Genomic DNA, 19215 nt, shown 5'->3' with positions numbered 1-19215 from the left:
ACTAACTGGTCAGCAAACCGATGTAATGACTATTTTCAAGTTTGCTCTTAAATTTGCCACTTTCCTGCCTCCCATTAAATCAGGCAGAAAATATAGCTGTATCAAAAATTAGGTACTTGCCAAGAAATTGCTCCCTTTTTTGTTCATTTTTCTTTGGCATTCATCACAGGGAAAGGAAAGAAAAAAGTCCTTTTACCTAGGATATTTTCACCACTTTGACCATAACTGAAAAGCAGCTTCTGTCAGCAAAGTGCTTTTTGCTGCCTGATGGGTAATGTAATGTGTGAGTCAGTGTGGAAAAAGAGTTGAAGGTCAAAGCTGTAAGAGTACTTGCTGTGTCACTTGGTGTCCTGATCTGAATGTTATGCATGTCATTTCCCTAGCTCACTGTCAAAGAAGAGAAGCCATACCATGGCTAGGAGTTTGCGTGAGTACTGAAGAATAAGTCAAGAAAATTACCCCTTCAAAATGTGCCAAAAATAAAGAAAAGAATAATTACTTATTTCCATTTCTCATACAGTGTGTGGAAATTTGCACATTGTCTTCTCTGAACACCATTACCCATCTTTTCCATTTGTGAAAGCTTGCAACAAATATTAAAAGGTGAAATACTAATGAATTTGCCACTGACTTGGTGAGGTTGGGATTTATCTAGAAACAGCCCACAGAGCAAAGGAAGGCTTGCAAGAGAGTAATAGAAAGTTTAAAGCACTTGAAAAATCCATGTGAATTCCTCTAATCGACATTGCTATTATGAGTGCATTTTCAGATGAGATTCTCTTTCCATGGAAAATGTTGCTGAAAATACTCTGTTTGTTGTTCAGCAACATTAACCTTTTAAAAATCCCACTTATGCTCCAAAATGAAGCATGCCTGTGCACACTGATTTCCTTGTTTTTCAGCAGGACCTTTTATTACCCAGGCTCTGGGTTTTTTTAACACCCACCAAAAAATGTAGAATGAAAGGTTATTTTAAAGAACCTTATCTTATTTACTGCGCACAACTGGACATTAGTAATTTTGCCCACTCTTTTCACTGGTTTTGGAGATTGGGTTAAAATATTGGTCTTGACATTTAAAGCCCTGAACTGACTAGGTTTCAACAAAGTGTCCTCCTGAGCTTCTGGCACTCTGCATACCACTTCCTCCTTCTGGGTCAAAAGGGGCAAAACTCTTGGTTTTGAAGGTCTGCAGAAGTAGAAAGGGCAGTGTTAACATTTCTGCATATTCAGCTACAGATCACAGAACAGTCACCTAGCTGATTTTTCCCAGGATTTTTTATTTCTGTTTAAGGAGGAATTGCAATCTTTTTTACTTCAGAGGGCTCTGACTGGTCTTTGTTTAACCTGGTATCACAAAATCGTTTTGCAATTTGTGAAAAATAGCAAATGTGATTATTTCCCTCCACCCCCTCACCCCCCTTTTTAAATTATCAGAATGTGAAAACCTGTAATCAAAGGAAAGCAGCATACATTTGTCTTGGCTCCTAGTGTGATTTCACTTGATTAATTCTGCAGCTCCTAAATGCTCAGAAACGGATCCAGCACAATTTTTTCAGGTTTCCTGTTTTGTAGTTTTCCTCATCTGGGATCTGCCCTTGCAAATGTCTCAGCACATAACTAACTCAACTGGATTTCTTGTGTAGAAACTCCCCATGCTCCTAAACCCAAATAGGCAGATCCCACAAACACTTGCATGTCTTATTTTTCAGGCTACTGATGCAAATTACATATCTCAGAGATTTATTTTCAAGGGCCTTATTTATCAGAGAGTTAGAGGAATGTATTAAACTCATCAATGTTTTTGTTCTGCCCTGATGTTTCAGTTTATCTTCCTATTAATAGTTCATGACTTTTTGTAGCAATGTAGAGTAAGACTGAGATTAGTAAAGAATCATTTTAAGTTATAACAATAGTAAGCAGACTTGCAACAGATATCCATATTATAAATCACAAGATGTCTTCCCTCATAGCCTATAGCATTTTTCACAACTCACTGGCACCAAGGAAGAAACATAATTTAATAGTGAAGTTAGGTTTACAGGCATTTAGTGAAAATGTTTCATAAACTGAAGTAGACTGTTTCTATAGATTGCTTAAGCACCTTTTTAGATACTCATTTGAGAAACACGATTTCCATCAGTGAATTTCCTATCACTATATCATAATGTCATTTTATTTTAAAGTTACTGAAAGAGACATAATCATAACTGAAGTCTTTCAAAATCACTCTAAATGTTATAATTAAACCAATTACTAATCCATGCATCTTGGGTCATATACTAAAGAAAAGCATACTAATTCTGTAACATCTTGCCACAGGGAGCCTGTCTGAAATCCATACACACCAAATATAAACTGTGCAATATAACTTAAGAAAAAAACTCCCTCATTACTATTAATAGACTGAATCATTCATAATGGCTCTATGTTAGACATACTGAAACATTATGGTAGAACTATAGAACGTAACAGCTGGTGTGGATGTCTGCATCTGGGGAGGGGGAGATATTTCATATTAATTCTTGGCAGTTCCAGTGAAGTGTATGCCCATTAGCGGCCAGAGTGCATTGGATTTGCTCCTGGAGCTTTGCTTCTGGTTTATTTTTCATTTGAAAGGATTCCAGCTCGTAAGCTCCAAGACCACTCAGTGATGTGACTCAAATCTCGGCAAATGGGAACAAAGGAGGTATTTACTTGAAAAACTGCATTCTTGCTCTAAATCAAAATGTTAATGTAGATTCACCCATTAACTACATTTTGGAGACTGTGAAGAGACCTTTCCAAATGAGGAATAAAGATAGAACTACTAGAGTAATAGTAAAACAGTTTACCCTGCTCAGCACGTGTTAATATCTCTGGACTGTTCCTTCCTTCCTTCCTAAAAAGTTTTAAAACCCAAACTGCTTACAGATGATATCAAGTGCTTGTCTTTGGCTTTATTGTGTTCCTGAGAGAATGAAAGCCCTTCACTGCAGGTACGTGCAAAGAATGCACAAGCAGATAACTTATTTATCAAGGAATTATCAAGGTACCTCAGTTTCATATGCTTGAGCTGCGTATAAAATTCCTAAGGACACGTACTACAGTACATGTGCAGCACTGCTGCAGGAAGGTGGATGAAGCCATCTCCATCATTATTGACTATGAATCACATTATCTCCCATGCAAGTTTATAATCTAAGACTTACTGTCCTTCTTCCCCTGTAGGGGTTAAGTTTGCAAAATATTTTATGACAGAGTAGTAAGAACCATGTTTACTGAAGCCTGTAGAAATCTCGGTACAGAGAGATGCGAGTGTGAAGCTGAAGTAAATGCAGAGCTCTCACTCAGTTTGTGTCTGCCAAGGAACAGCAAGAGGGAGGTCCTCTGCGAGGGAGGGAGGTCCTCTGTGAGGGAGGGAGGTCCTCTGTAAGTGAGGGAGGTCACTGACCGGGACCATGTCCACACCAAAAGGAGCACAGGCTGGAAGGACCCTGACGTTCTGCAATCACAGACAGTTCAGTAGGTGCAAACAGTGGATGTGAGACACACCCTGCACAGACATTAACCCCGCCACCAGCTGACATTGATTGTGGAAAACCTCTGGCTAAAAAAATAGCAGCATGATTGGAAATGTGGCATCCTCAGCTCAACACAGCGACGGCTGAAACATCTGACTGAAAATGAGCATTGATGTGCTGCACTCTTATCTCAGGTGCAGTACAGTCAACATAAGCCAATCTAAAGATGCTTCTGAATCTGAGAAAGGATAGCAGAACAAAGTTAATGTGGAAATGCTGCTACTCTGATGTCACAGAAATGTTATTTGGAAGAAGTAAGGAAAGATAATATATGTTTTCTAGTTTGCTGCAGCTCTATGATTTCCAATACTTGCCCCAGCCAACCAGAAAAGAAGATGCTGCAAAAGCTTACTAAAATACAGAATCTTTTTCTGCAAGAGGTGGCTATATACTTCTGTGGGAATGTTATTTCAATCACATGACTGTCAATTTCTAGGGGTTATTCAACCTTTATTAAACAGCAGAGTAAATATTTATTGAAGGCTTGGAGTAATTCTTCAGTACACAGGGCTGGTCCTATCCAATGTCCTGTAGCATATAGAGAGCTACTTTGCTTCAGAAACTATATGCTCTTTATCTGCCTGGAATTCTGTACACAGATTTGCTTTTACAACTAGGAAGTGCTTCTACTTTCCTAACTCCAAATTCCATCCTACCTGAGTCGATTTTTAGTTAAGTCAATTTTTAGTCAACCCCAAGGGAAAAACCCTCAGTGTAAATCTGTATAGGGCAGCATGCAACCTGACCTATTGTTTCTTCATTCTTCTTGAAACGGCTGTGACTCTGGTAACAATAATAAAAAGAACCCATGACTTGTCCATCCTAATAGTTCCTTCAGGTTTGATAGATTACAATGAATTAATCATGTTAGGATTTTCCTAATATATTTTATTATGTTGATTGAAGGGATTCGCTTGAGATGACAGCTAACATGGCTCACTAGCCAAAAGCTTTTTAGCACAACTGTAAGTCTATTCACTGTAGCTGCCACTCTTGAACAACCCAGAAGGGGCTAGAGTGAACGATACATCACTGGTGATGTGTTTCACTCTACAACTATGTAATATTCCAGTGACTGCAATTAAGCAAGCACAGTTTTAGAAGAAAAACATTTCGTTTAATTTGAGACTAATTCCCCCAAACTATCTGCCACATTAAAAATTAGTATATGGTAGTTGTCTCTTTCAAACTTATGTTATTTTAATTGCTTCATGTGAAGTAACCCTTTGTTCTTGGCTACAGCAGTACTCTTCAGCTTGTAGTCTGTTGCTAGAATATCAGATCCAGCTTTATGTACCGTACTTAATAAAAATGTGGACCAATTAGAGCTAGTCAGAAGATTATAACTGGAAGTCTTAGATGTTTATAAAACATGACCTTGGAGAACAAATGAACTGGATTGTTTAACCTGAGGAGGAGAAGACTGAGTGTGACAAGATATACAGAAAGCTGCTGCAAAGAAGCAGGGAACAATCTGCTGTCCATATTTGTGACAGATAGAAAAAGAAATAAGGAATTGAAATTGCATTAAAGATAATTCAAGTTACATATTAGGAAGAATTTTTGAACAGCAATGATAGTGAGGGAAATGTTAGAGTAGATTGCCTCAGGAAGAATGTCCATCAATGAAAGCCTTTAAGAAATAGTTAGACAAATTTCTGTCAGGAGTGACATAGAATCGATCCCGCTTTGACATATAAAGAGATCTGTGTTATGCTTTTAAAAATTCATATGTTATTAGTCATTACAGCTGTATATAGCCTGCAATGTGTTTGCATCACTTTTGTATATACATTTCAATATGTTAAAAACCTGTTGAGTTCCAAATCTCATCCTTAAATGATTATATAGCAAAATTAAGGCCAGCTGTTTAACCCTTATTTATTTCCCCGATATGTTTGCACTAGGATACAGTCTTTAATTTCCCTGTCACACGTTAGTTTATTTCCACAACCCCCTCTCTTTCATTAGTCTGTTGTATAAATTGTACTCAGGGAAAGCACGTTAGTTTACATATACTCTACTGTCCAGTGGGTGTTTCCAATATTTTACTACCACACACTGTCCAGACTTGCTCTGAAGACAAAATTGCTGTATTTTCAGGAAGATTTATAAGGCTGTTTTCAGTACGGTGTTTGAGTGATACTTTAACATTAACTTACCCTCCCAGCATTGCTCTGACATCTGTACAGTCAGTTGGGAGCTCAGTCTGACACTGATTTTTCAGTGTAATCACTATTACATAGCACCACAGATGTTCAGAATAGAATTATAATACAAATTGTTTAAAGCTCAGCAACTTTAATAGACCTGTTCCTGACTTTTCAATGTTGATATTGCAGTCTCATTGTACTTGACAAGAACTTCTGTATACGTATTCTTCTTGATGCTGAGCTACTAATTTAGGTTTTTAATAGCAAACTCTTTTATGCAATAGCACTTTGACAACAAGCAGGGCTCCTCAGCAAAGCAAAAACTTTTGGATTCACAGCATGTCTGATTTCTAGCAATACAAGATTGTCATTCTCCATATGTATCATCATTAGTGTGAAATGAGATACATGTTTGGTTATTTAGCTTTCACCTACACTTATTACAGCAGACTACAGGAATCTCAGACTACAATCCTGATTTGGCAAGAAAGTATATTCTATTGGGTGTAGGCAAGAGATAGCCTACCAACCCTTTTCAAACTTCAGCATCACTTGCTGCTAAGATCTCTTATGACAACCCTGGATCTTTTCAAACGTATGTGAAAACTAGGAATAGTAATAAGTAGGGCTGAGCTCTGCTAGCGTCAGGAAGGAACTAGGAGTGGCAGGATATAGATTTAGGACTGAAGAGAAGATGGCAGAGTACTTCTGAGTAGAGATGACCCTAAGTCATTTTGCCTCTGCAGAAACTGCAGCTGCTGATTGTGTTAATCTTCTTGTCCTTGAGACTGTGAGAGGCTGATCAGCCCTAAACTAGAAATACTCCTCCTCCATTCCTTAAATTTTGATGCTCTTTGTAACTCTGTTCTACCTACTGATGCCACTGATTCTTTTATAGTTGACTTTCTTTTCTGGTTTCCCTGATTCATGAACCCCAATTTCTTTTTCAAGACTGTTCTATGCTTAGAGTCCTCATATATCTCTTATCTACAGCCTCCTTGCCTAGCCATGTCCCCTGTCTTTCTTCAACAGCTCTTCATCAGACACTGATCTTTCACCTATCTGGCCTCTTGGTGATCTGCTGTATTCTCCTGAAGAAACCACCTAATAGGAACCTTTTAAATGTAAATACTTGAAGTTGAGTTGTTTTAAGAAACAAAAACATGACCACTTTATATGCAGGAAGCACTGGAAGTCTCACTTGTGCCATACAATTTTTACAAAGTTGAGTATGTGTGTCAGTTTTACATGCGTGAACTGCTTTGACCTTAAATGCACATCATGTTGCTTCTGTATAGGTAAGTAGAAGAAAGCAATTTCAATTAGCTTCAATGGGTCCAGCTCTTGTGTATCTGAGGTCATGATTCTGGAAAAGTTACCCAAGTAGTCTCTATGTTAAAAATTCAGTTGAGTTGTTCAAAGGTCTTTTGTAGTTGCCTGAACACTTATTGCTTTCTTAGAGCACACCCTTGGAATAATCAGTTGTGCTGTATTATTTTTCTTGCCTAGAATTGAAATGTTTTATTTATATAAGGCGTTCTGTGCATTTGCATTTTCTTTTTTTTAATACATCATATTTAATTTTATATGTTCTAGACTTGCATATGAAAGCCTGATTTGTATATTTAATGGTCCTTCGTGAAACAAATATTTAAACCTTTAATGTAATAGATACACTTGATTTATTAAACAATGTATGTGCTGACTGCAATATGGAAATATATATATATGTAGTCAAACACTGTGGTTTTACAATATTAAAATTGCAATTTCCTTGTATGTAATTTAAAGAAAATGTAGCAAAGAAAAATGAATAACAGGTCAATTTCAGGATGCTTTATTGTTGTAAACATATGATGTACAGGTAAATCTGAGGTGACATTAATGCAGTATTTATGAATGTGAAAGTTATACTCTTGACTTTATGTATATAAAACAGATATATTTTTGTTTGGTCTGAGTCATATTTGTTTTACCTTTTCACAACCAAGCAGCAGAAGGTCTTCCACTTTTTCCTGACCTGGGAAAAATAATTAGTTTGAAACTACATTTCTCGGAAAGAGCTTGATTTAGGATTAAACATGAATACTTGATGCAATCTTTTCTTGCCTGGAGTTTGGCTGTCCTTTCAGCCTGTAGAGGAAATATTAATACAGGAGCTGGAACAACTTTCCAGCATTCCCAATAGATAACCATCAGCCACCACTACTTATGAAGTGTTCAAGAGGTCAAGGAATCTGTACCTTGAGATATGGCTGGATGGTTTTCTTTCCTTCTGTTCTACCTCTTGATATGTTATATATTTTTCCCTTCCATACAGCATATACTGTTGAGATTTCAAAGTAGTATGGTGCAGATTAGCTACATTATAATGAAATTCATAAGAACAATGTAAGTATTAGCAGAGTCATGAACTGATTTTTCTACTGTTTATTCACAATCTCATTTTAGAGGTTAGTTTTGTTTTCTGTTTGAGCAGCTCTGAAGAGGAGAATTGTTCTGATGGAAATATTTTTGAGCTCTCAGATGCCAACAGGTAACTGGTAATTTGTCATATCAGGTGGATAGGATCTTTAACCTGTTACTTACCCCCACAAATTTAGTGGTATTATTTGTGGTTAAAATTATTTCTTTAGTTGACAAAAGAGATCACAAAAGGAAATTCTTAGCAAGAAAGCCATAAAAGCATTACCGTGAAAGTGGCTTCTTTTATGCTGCAGAACCACTTACCATTCAAGTGTATATTTATTAGAAATGCCATAGGTTAGAGAAAGAATAGAAGAAAATAAAAAAAAGAGAAAATGCCCCATACCAGAATTTGGATACTAAACCTTTAAAAGGAAAGTGAAACCAGGCTACAGGGTCCTATGGGAAGGACGCAAGCAATTATTAGGAACCAGTGAATAATACAGCATAAATATAAGACAGAAAATATGGGTCATGGGGATTGTTACAAAAAATCCAGAAAGAAAAAGTGTTCTGTTGACTTCTTGTAGTTATTATTCTGTTCCTCTTTTGTTATCTCATAAAAAGATTTAAAAACCCTTCTCTTTTTAGAATGCAAGCAAATTGTGATGGAGATAGAAAACTAGAAACACATGATATGAATTAGTCATCATAAAACAAGCAGTCTTTATTTTCATCAAAAAGTAACAAATCACAATTCCCAAACCACTTTATCTGTACCTCTTCATCCCATTATTTTCCAGTTTTGATTATAGTCAATAATAAAAAAAAGTTCAGTTATAATGCCTGCCTTCACAAAATAAAATCTTAAGCATTTGATTTGGAGTGTTCTTTGGTTGCAAGAAGTGGAATTCAAATAAAACCCTTAAAAAAGTTTTGCGTGGGATTCTGAAAGCTATCCTGAACTGTCCTAAATCTGTTCCCACTGAAATAAATAAGAAAATGTTACAGCCTCTCTGAAAACTTAATTAAACTGTTATGAGGGCCGCCAAATTTTCAATTTTTTATAAATGAGAAAAATAGAATATATGATATGTAAAACTCAGTTATGTAGGTCTACAGGTATTATTAATGGCTGAGTACTAGTTACATTTTGGAGAAAGACCTATGAATAATTCAGTGCCATGACTAAAAATGGATGTAGCTATATCAACAGTTAAGAAGTATCTTTGATATCACAGCAGTAGAAAAGCCTTTCATTCTAATAGTACCAAGCCTTTCCACTTCCAGTTTTGTTTAAGGAAGCCCTTGTGTCTTCAGAGACCCTTAAGGCAAGGTGGGTGAGTATTTGCCATGTTGCAGATTCCACAGTTGCAATTTTCAAGCTTGCCTTTTATTTTACAACTGCGTGTATTCTGGTTTTGGTAAGATTTTTTTGTAGTGATTTCCCTATAACTAATACTTTTTCCTTTCTAAAGTTTAATGTCAGGTTATTGTGCAGTCCCTCCCACAAGGATCTGAATGTAATTGTGTTTCGGGCACTATTATTTAGTGGCTCAGTTATAGTTCTTGAAATAACTCTCTGTGTGTTACTTAGGGCCATAACCTCTCCCCTTGTGTGCTCTAGAACAAGCTGTTCCAAGAAACAATTGCTTAAAATGTCAAGAAATTGCTTCCTAAGCCTCGTCCCAGTATGACATATGACCAGTTTATACACTGACAGTTGAAGCCCCCCATTACTACTATTTTATTAGATTTAGTTTCCTCTATGGTCTTAGCATTGCACACACAGTATTGTTTTCCTGATCTGGAAGTGAGTAGTTAAATGTTTTCTCTCTGCACAGAGAACAGCACAAAATTATGCATCATTAAATTCTATACCTCTCTTTTTTTAAGGATGAAGTGGAACATGAGCTATCTAGCTTTTTTAAAGGCATTCTGAACAAATGTGTACTTGAATTTGTACGGATATACAAAGCAAACCATAAAACATACTTGTGTGTTAAAGCCTATTTTTGGGTGATTTCGATGCACTCACTAATTATACTTTAAGCGTTTCATTTTCCAGGGGCTAATCTACTCTGTTAAGTCTTGCCGAACTAAGGATAGATATAAATCTGATATTACAGATTTATACATGCCAATATGAGTCCTTTCCAAAGAAAACACACTTCTGTTCCTTCAATTTTCTGCTTCTGCAACTGGGATAAAGAGGGATAGAGATATTACATCCCTATTAAAGCTATCAACATTGACGTTTCACCGTTGTAGGACTACAGTTCCCCATTTCCCACATAAGAAATTATAGTTTAGGTCACAACTTAATTGTTGTTCAGCTCATTGAAATGTCTTACTGGATTAACTAATCATACTACAAGCAAATAGCAGATTTGGGAAGACTACCAAGTTGTTAAATTACCTCACTGCAGAACTTTTGTTGGCTCCAGAACAGGCAGATTTCCACTGTGATCTTCTGAATGTTAGACTTGCATTTTGATCCTTGGAGTATCTCAGCTGGATGTTTCGGACAAGAGCTATTCATCAGCTTAATTTTCAATCATCACCTCAGTTACTTACACAACTGAACGTTTTTCATTATTCTATCTTTTTATCTGAAGGCCTCATTCAGTATCTAGTCTAGTGCAGCTGTCTTTGCGTTTTCCCTCAGCACACCTCTGTTCTGATACTCCCTTCTCAGTAGCTGAATACCTGAGGCCAATTTTGTAGTTGAATGTACTTAAACTGACTCTTTAGTAGTAACAGTGTTGATTTCTCTGTAGTACAAGCACTTATTTTTACATTAGCAAAACATTTGTTAAACAAGAGTCCTAAAGGATCTGTGGAAATTTATAACAGGTTCTTTCAAAACAAAGCTCTAAAACCTTTTTTTTTTGTGTGTGTGTATGTGTAAAAGTTATACCAAGAATAAAGACATAACTCCTCCTAGGAAATATTCTCAATCTCTACTTTTACTAACTAATTGATGTAAAGTAGTTAATTCTCAGCAAAATAGTGGAACATAACTTTGAAAGCAGGAGGAAAAATAAGAATTAATAAAACCAGTTTTCTTCTGTTTGAAGTAAAGGATGTATACTCCAATAATGAAAGAATAGTAGCTATTACTTTTTAGGAATAACAACTAATTGTTGTGTTTCCTTTTTTATTACTAGAACTTAGAAAATCCATATTTTTTCAGGTATAAACCAAGTTTTACATTAATAAGCACAGAAAATTTCCAAGGAATTTAACTTCAATCTTTTTAGTACCTCATAATTCATCAAAAGGAAGTACCTGGCTTTTTAAAATGTGAAAAATTACTTGTGGTTTTCTTTTACACTTATTTTCCATATTCTGAGATTGTACACTTCATTTTTTTATATATTTATGACATCCTATTTATAGTTGATTGTGTTTTCTCTGGCTAGCTCTTGTGCTAACGTGTGATTTTGTTTGTATTTTACTCAGCGGAACATGAATCCTAATTGTCACGTGCCATACACGTTTCCATTCATAAAACAAGGTGTTTTCAGTATTAGTAACAATTAATCTAAATAATGTGATTTAAGAATTAAGATTAAGTACTTTGCTTTGAGTTCAAAAGACAGTCATGATTTTCTTATTCTTATTTTTAATTGAGGAACTGTTTATCTCTGACCATATATTGCCCATTTTAAGTTTCACAAAAAAATATTTTTAATTAAAACCAAAAGATTTTGAATCACTATGAAATTGTAAGCAAAAGCATGGACTGAGACAAGTCTTAGCTAATAGCAACAGCAGGTTTAAGAAGAAGACACATTTGCAAGCTTTACAAACACTTCTTTGCATCTTGATTTCATGAAAATAAAACCCTGACAATGTGTGCCCTACTAAGTGCCAGGGCAATCAAGTTGATAGGAGCAAGCAATATACTCGCCCTGTCATGGGAATAAGAGGTAAGAATCAGTTTTGTTTGTCTCTGTGCCTGAGGCTGTTAAAATGTAGGGGGCTTTTGAGGCAGTAAGCAAGAGAGTGAAGCTGTGGTATGAGGGGTGGCATTGTCCATAGGTGATGATCCCGAAAAATAACAGAGTGCCACATATTTCACTTGTAGTTGGTTAAATCTAAACATTGGACTATTCTTTATTAGAGTTCAAATTAATGAGTCTCAGTAGCCCAGTCTTATTCAGCCTCAGACTAAATAAAATCAGGAACTCTCAAGGGTAATGGACTAGGGAAAACTCAGGTTTACAAGACAATTTTCTGAAGACCTGCACTATATGGAAAGAATGGTCATACCAGATTTATTAAGGAATCTCCCAGGGATATGAAAAGAAAATGTTTGGTGTAATCTGGCCATTTTAAGTCCATTGAGGCTGTGTGCTGCTTTGGGGGATTGCTTTTGCTCCAGAGAGATTTTGTCTTAGCTCCCGTAAACTGTGCTGTGCCATTTCTCTTGTTCTTTTTCTTTTGGTGTGTTTGGTACTACTCTGTAATCTACTGTGGTTTAGAACAAGCTTCTCTTTAACTCCTGTACTTGAAAATGAAGACTCTCGTGTCTTGTTGAACAACAATCACCAGTCTGTGAAGGATTTCTTGGAGGTTCAATACTATATGCAAAGCAAACTATAAGAACCAGAGATACAACTGCTTCACTGAATTTAAAATTAGAATTTTCTAAAATAGTTTAGGAAGGATTACGTTTATATGATTTAAATGAAAGGATCAGCCATGTAAAACACACTCTGGATCTACTTGGTGGTGCTTTTGTCTGTGAATATTATGGGCTTAATCTGCTGTGTCCTAAGAACAGATACAGGCATCTCATATAATTATTGACTCATATACTTACTGTTTTCATAACACTGCCATGGCACTGTAATAACATTTTAGGAGGAGGACTTTTAGAAGGCTTTAAGGATATGAGAATCCAAGCTGCAAATGAAAAAAAAATGCTTTGTGATTTGCAGAAACATTTTACACCATTAATGAGCAATACTGCTACAATGCTAGGAGATGGAGAAAAGCAGAGAGCAATGTGCAAGTACACCATCTTCTTAATACTCTCACTAAACCTACCATTTTAGCAAATCAGACTTTTCAGTTTTATTCCCATAAACATACAACATTTTATCCTGGTTAAATATCTGACTTTAGATTATAATATGTAAACAAAATCTCCCTCTCTCATTCACAAAAACACTTCAGTGAAAGGAACTTCTCAGTTGCAAACTTACTATTGTCAGGCATAAAACATGTGGAGCAGTCAAAACCAATAACTAATATATGTACCACATTATTTCTATTGAAATGAAGAAAATAAACAGAATCAAATGTCTATACAGGTAGGTTTACATGCTTTTTGTTAATTTCTGCCTCATTAAAGTATAATTAAATGTAAGAAATTATTACGTGAAATGAGGACTGGGAAGTAAAAAGGAAAGAGGTTCCAGTGCACATGATTCCTTTACATCAAGTGTATCAGGTAAGTCAAAATTTTAAGTCCAAATACAGGAATGCATTGCATAAAATATATGTATGGTCATTCTCCACTGAAACAAATTAAATGAATTTTCAAAGAATATTATTTAGGTTGAAGAACTGAACACCCAGAAGTTCAGAGACAAAGTTAAAGCATTCCTTTAACTACCACCTCTCTTTGCATGTGCTTTACAATTCAGTCCTTAATGCTGGTGAGCCTGGGTTTAGGCATTCATTACTTATTGTTTTGGAACCACTGTTTTCCTGAAAAGTCTGGGTGACAAAACAGGAATGACAGTTATAAAATATTGATTACTGCACAGAAGCTCTCTGAAGAAACACAGTTATCTTTTCAAGGCATTTCTCCATGATGAAGTTCAAAATGGGATTGTGAAACTCTCTTAAAAGAGTTTAGAAATAAAATAAAAACTGGAAGGTTTTAAATTTTGGCAGAATTTGGTTCCAGCGTAAAAGAAACAGAAGTTCCTGATGTTCTTTCAGAAGTTTGGCATATTCAGCCAGGATAAACTGTAGAAATTGTTCTGGAAAATACCTCAGAAAATTCCATAAATATTTTTTATAATAATAATGACTGATAATAAGTAAGTTTCCTTGCTTGATACGTACTGACAGTATGCTCCTGGTGAACTTGAATTGTCTGTGTTTACTCCTTTTGTGATTACGTTTCTCAAATGTTCTTTGGGATTATTATTCTCACAGGAATGTTTGCTGAAATGTTCATTTGAAAGAGGATATTAGAGGACATTCTAAAATTGTAAATTTTAAACTCATATATATTACAGCCATTCCAGAAGATCGATTGACCTCTGAATTATGTTTACCTTTTAAAGAAACAAAAGGAATGTTATTTATCCAGTCATAATTAACACAAGTGATAATACCAGATTTTATTAGCAATGAGCTGCTTCAATGTAATCTACCAAGTAAGATATTATTTTTAATACTCATGTAGTGATTCCTGTCAATTAATGGACATATGTGACAGATATTATAAGTATTTAACTAATTGTGTATTATGGTTCCTGATGGCATCCTTCTGCAGGATATAGGATTCCAATGCAATCTTAACTAGAGATGAAATAATTTTATGAATTGGTCCTTTTCTTGTTTTTTGGTTTTGTTTTTTATTTTTTTTTTAATCTTTTGTGTTTATGCTGCTCATAAAAAGAAATCCTTAATAAGTAGGATCAATGACCATAATGCATCATTCTTAATCTCCTTGTGCAAAACACTATTCATTCATGTAGCAAACAGCAGTAACTTCCAGCTTTTTTTTTCCTGGGACCCTGTGTCCTGACAGCAAGAAAACCATCAATACTACTCTCTCTTCTATCCATCATGAAAAGTTGGGTGGTCTTACCCCTTCTGTGTTTACTTCTATGCCTGCACTGTGACTGTTGTGTTCAGTGATTGTTCCATGATCATCAGCAACCTATGCCTTCTGGCTAGCTCTAATCATCTTTGGCGAGCAAGAGCTTCATGGGAGATGAGATAGATTGAAAGTTAGAGCCCTTAATAGGTAGACACAGGGAGTGAGCTCATTGACTGCTCTGGAAAAGACATAGCAAACTTCCTTTTGCATCCAAAAATGTGGGAGATAAAAGCAAACAAAAATTTACAGAGCTAAAGAAACTGAAAGCCTTCAAATAATAATTAAAAATTAATAATTGACATAAGATAAAGGGCTGTGTCAGTTACTTTCCATTTTTAGATTGTGGTAATTTGTTATGATGTTTATTTAAATGCATTAAAAACAAGCAAAAAACCCAAAACAAAACAAACCCAACACAAAATAAACTCAACAAAATGAAGCAAACCTTAAAAGAATAAGTAAAATAACCTGCCTACAAATATGAGCAAGAACATTTATCAGAAAACAGATGGTCTCTTATACACAGAACTAAACACCTCTAGAAACATAGCAATCCATTTATCTTGATGAATGCATCCTCTAGCAGATAGCTCATATAGCCGGAGCTAAATATTACCTGTGGGTCTGGAAAATGCACTTCTGTGAAGAAACATAATGTAGGGATAAATTCTGGACTTCAGGGTTTTTTACATGTAAACCAGGAATATCACGGTGAGTCTTCTCTTCTTATCTGATCTTCAGGGAGAAAAACTTTCCTTCCTAGTCCTGAAGCTTAATGGCACGAAATTTAACTGCAGAGCACAATTTAAGCAACTGCAGAACTCCTTTAAGTAATATTTGCATTAGCTTCTACTATTTCATCTGGAAATCAGACCTAGGTCCTGCACATGCTTTCTGTAATAAGGAATCTCTAAGAAATCAAATTATCAGGCTTTCTACCTCCCTTTGTATCACCAAAGGAGTTAAATAACAAAGTTTTAGTAATGGTCAATAGTGAACAATTTTCAAAAAAACTTCTGAACGCACTGAAAATGAATTGTTTCCAGTGCAACATTCTTATATAGAATCTCCCTGAGAAACAATTAGCCAGGTCAAAGATTTTCTCAAAGAGATAAGCAACTCCTCTTAACCAGAAAATTCTGGAAAACAACAGAGCCATATATATGCTGACAATTTTAACATATTATTCCCAGGAATTCACTGCAGCACTAAAAGCTATAAACATTAGTGCCATAAATTGTCTCTGGCTTGACTTTTGTGGCATTTACAACTGCTTTTAAGTTAGAATACTTCTAATGACCTTCTGTAGTAACTTGTATCACCACTGAGCATTCCTAGATGATTAACAATGCTCTTGTAGCATTGACAGGGTCACATAAATAGATAGATATCAAGCTACATATTTATATTTAGTCCTCTGAACTTAGAAGGAAATGAACATGGAAATATTAAAACAAATCTTTTATGCAGTAAGGAAAAATATTTCCAGAGAGCTCAACAAATCAGTATTTGTTGCATACTGGACTTACAGCATTTATACATACTGGATCCAGAGTTAGTTTTCCCAGATCTCCTCATCAATGCATATAGCGGTTTCCATAGGAGGAGCTTACACTGTGATGTAAACAACACATTGGAAATGTCAAATCCAATTATTTTACTAAGCGCTTACATTAGCTAATGAGTTGAGTTGGTGAAAATTTGGTGGCATTTTAAAAATATAATACAGGTTTGTCACAGGTTAACCTGCTTCTGTTGTCAGAAACAGTGGTGTTACATTTCAGACATCAGATTACTGATGTGGCAAGATCCACTGTTCCCCAGGCAGTTAGAAAATGGGAAGAACTATGAGGGCTGGAATGTAGGTGGGAACTCAGCGGATTTGTAATGCACTATTATAAATTGCTTTGCTATTTATATACATTTAAATAATAAAATATCTCCATAAGCCTTCTTATCAGCTACATTAAGTATGTTTTCAAAGAAAGTACTAAGCCAACCAACATTTAAAAATCCTCGCTACCTTTACATCCTATCATAACTGTGGGATTTGCATTTCTCTGTACACTCTCCACAAGCTCTGTCTAACAGTGTGTGTAGAGGCACCTAAAGGGGGTTATTCAGAGACAAGAAGGGGTATCTGTTGTAGAAGCTTGAGATCTTCTCCAGACAGGGCAAGATTTGCCAGCTCGCTCTCTTTTATTATGAGCAATTAATCTTGAGTGACTTTTCTGTCTATCACCAAGGCAGAACAGGGCTGGAAAAGAGGCAATACATCAGGTAGAGGGTCTCAGGATACTGATTTTTCAGAATACTAACATCTTAAATTCTAGCCTAAGACCGGTAAGCAAATCATGCAGATCCATTCAAGATAATTTATTAGGTATGTGAAAGGAACATGCAGAAAAAGGAAAGCTGCTTTTAGTACATACTGACCAATTCATTAATTGCCTTTCACAATGTGTTATCGTTAACTAAGAGACTTAATCAAGTGTGACTGCAAAACAAAGTGTTTTCTCAGAAAGTCTATATTTACATGTATCTCTCATACGTGTGAGACACAGTCCAGAAGATGGATCTTCATCATTAGCTCACAGATAAGTAGAAGTGTTGAAAAAAAAATGGGTTCTGATAAAGTACACAATGTCTCTGTGGATAAGTTCCATAAGACTTTTACCATCTTCTGTAGTTAAGTTGAAACACCATGTAAAAAATATGAGAAAGAACAACAAAATAAAAAAAAAAATAAGACCTTAGAGATGATTACAAAATGTTTAGCAATCCATTTTGAATCAATTCTGTCAAAAATGTCTTGATCTCAGGTTTTTAAAATGCAGCTAGTATAACATAAATACTGTATAACACTGTCAATTTTCTTGCCAAACCAAGTTATTTTCTATAAAACTTTGATTTATGCTCTTCTTAACCGTTCTTTCCTTTCTGAGCTGCTACCTACAGTAACTGTCTCACTGACTTTGGGTGTGGCCTGACATCTTATTTCACAGCCATCTCTCTTAAGCAGACAAGACATAAAAAAGAAACCTCTCTCCCTCATGTGCAAAATTTTGTTTTGGAAAAAAGCTTTAAGAAGTTTTTAAAAGGTCAATTAATCAATCAGGGAAAAGTAAAAATGTTACTTGACTCAGAAGCCTCGCCACACCACTCAAATAATGAATGATGAATACCAAGCCTTTGAGTGAATTCTCGCAATCAACAGTCCATGACTAATCAATAGGCTGACATTTTCACACAGTTGCAGAAAGTGATCAAATTTCATAAATATCAAGGATTGTTGCTGGAAAAAATCATGCAAGGAAACAAAAAAAAAAAAAAAAGAATAAGGGGATCCAAATTTGCCTATATCCTGTCTGTCCATCATCAATTGTGAGCCCTGGTGGGGATACAATCATTCCCAGGGAGAACTTGCCACCTATAAACCTGCCAAGCCTGCTGCTGCCCTGGGTTGCAAAGCTACCAGTTTGGGTGGTGTAAAGTGGCTGGGGTTGTGAAAGAATTGCACTCACAGCCATGCCACATTGTTGCTCAAATATTAGCTGTATATGACATCAACAGCATACACATTACATGAATTAGGGTCTCAAAAAGCAGGTTATTCATGCTTATTCATCTGGTTGTAGAGGGCATTTCTGAATCACTACACACCAAACTTACAAAAGACAGCCTGCTTAGGAGAGTGACAAATAATAGAGAGCAGTTAAACAGTGATCAGGATTGCTTGATGATGTAGGCTAACTAGAAAAACTGTAGTTTAAGGTTATGAAAAAATTATTCATCAAGAACAAAGGGTGAAAAACACTGTGTGCTGGAAAACTGAGGCTAAAAAGAATTAACATGAAATTCAAAAGAGATGTCATGGCAAAAGCAGTTGATATTGCTTGTGATTAAACAGGAGCGTGGAAGCAGGCATGTACTTTTTATCCTTGTAGCCAGTGTTACACAGGAAGGTATGCAAGCTTAAGTGCACAACAGGATGAGAACATGAAGAAAAAAAAGTCACAGAAATTATTCAAGTCTTTGAGTAAATGCCTGGAATCTAGCCTGTTTAGTTTATCAAAAAGAAATTTGAAAGCTGATTTGATTGCAGTATACATACGCTTTCCAGAGCTAAACAAGCTCTTTTGAGCTAGAAGAATGAAGACACAGTTAGTGGTGGAAATCTTACACCAGGATAAATCACATTAGAAATTCTAGGTATTTTATTTTTCCATTTCTCTGGTTTT

Source organism: Pezoporus wallicus, unplaced genomic scaffold (assembly GCF_028554395.1).
Source record: "Pezoporus wallicus isolate ANWC-B61680 ecotype Strahan unplaced genomic scaffold, APGP_CSIRO_Pwel_v1 contig_4238, whole genome shotgun sequence".
NCBI classification, from domain to species: domain Eukaryota; kingdom Metazoa; phylum Chordata; class Aves; order Psittaciformes; family Psittacidae; genus Pezoporus; species Pezoporus wallicus.
This window is presented reverse-complemented; position numbering follows the sequence as displayed.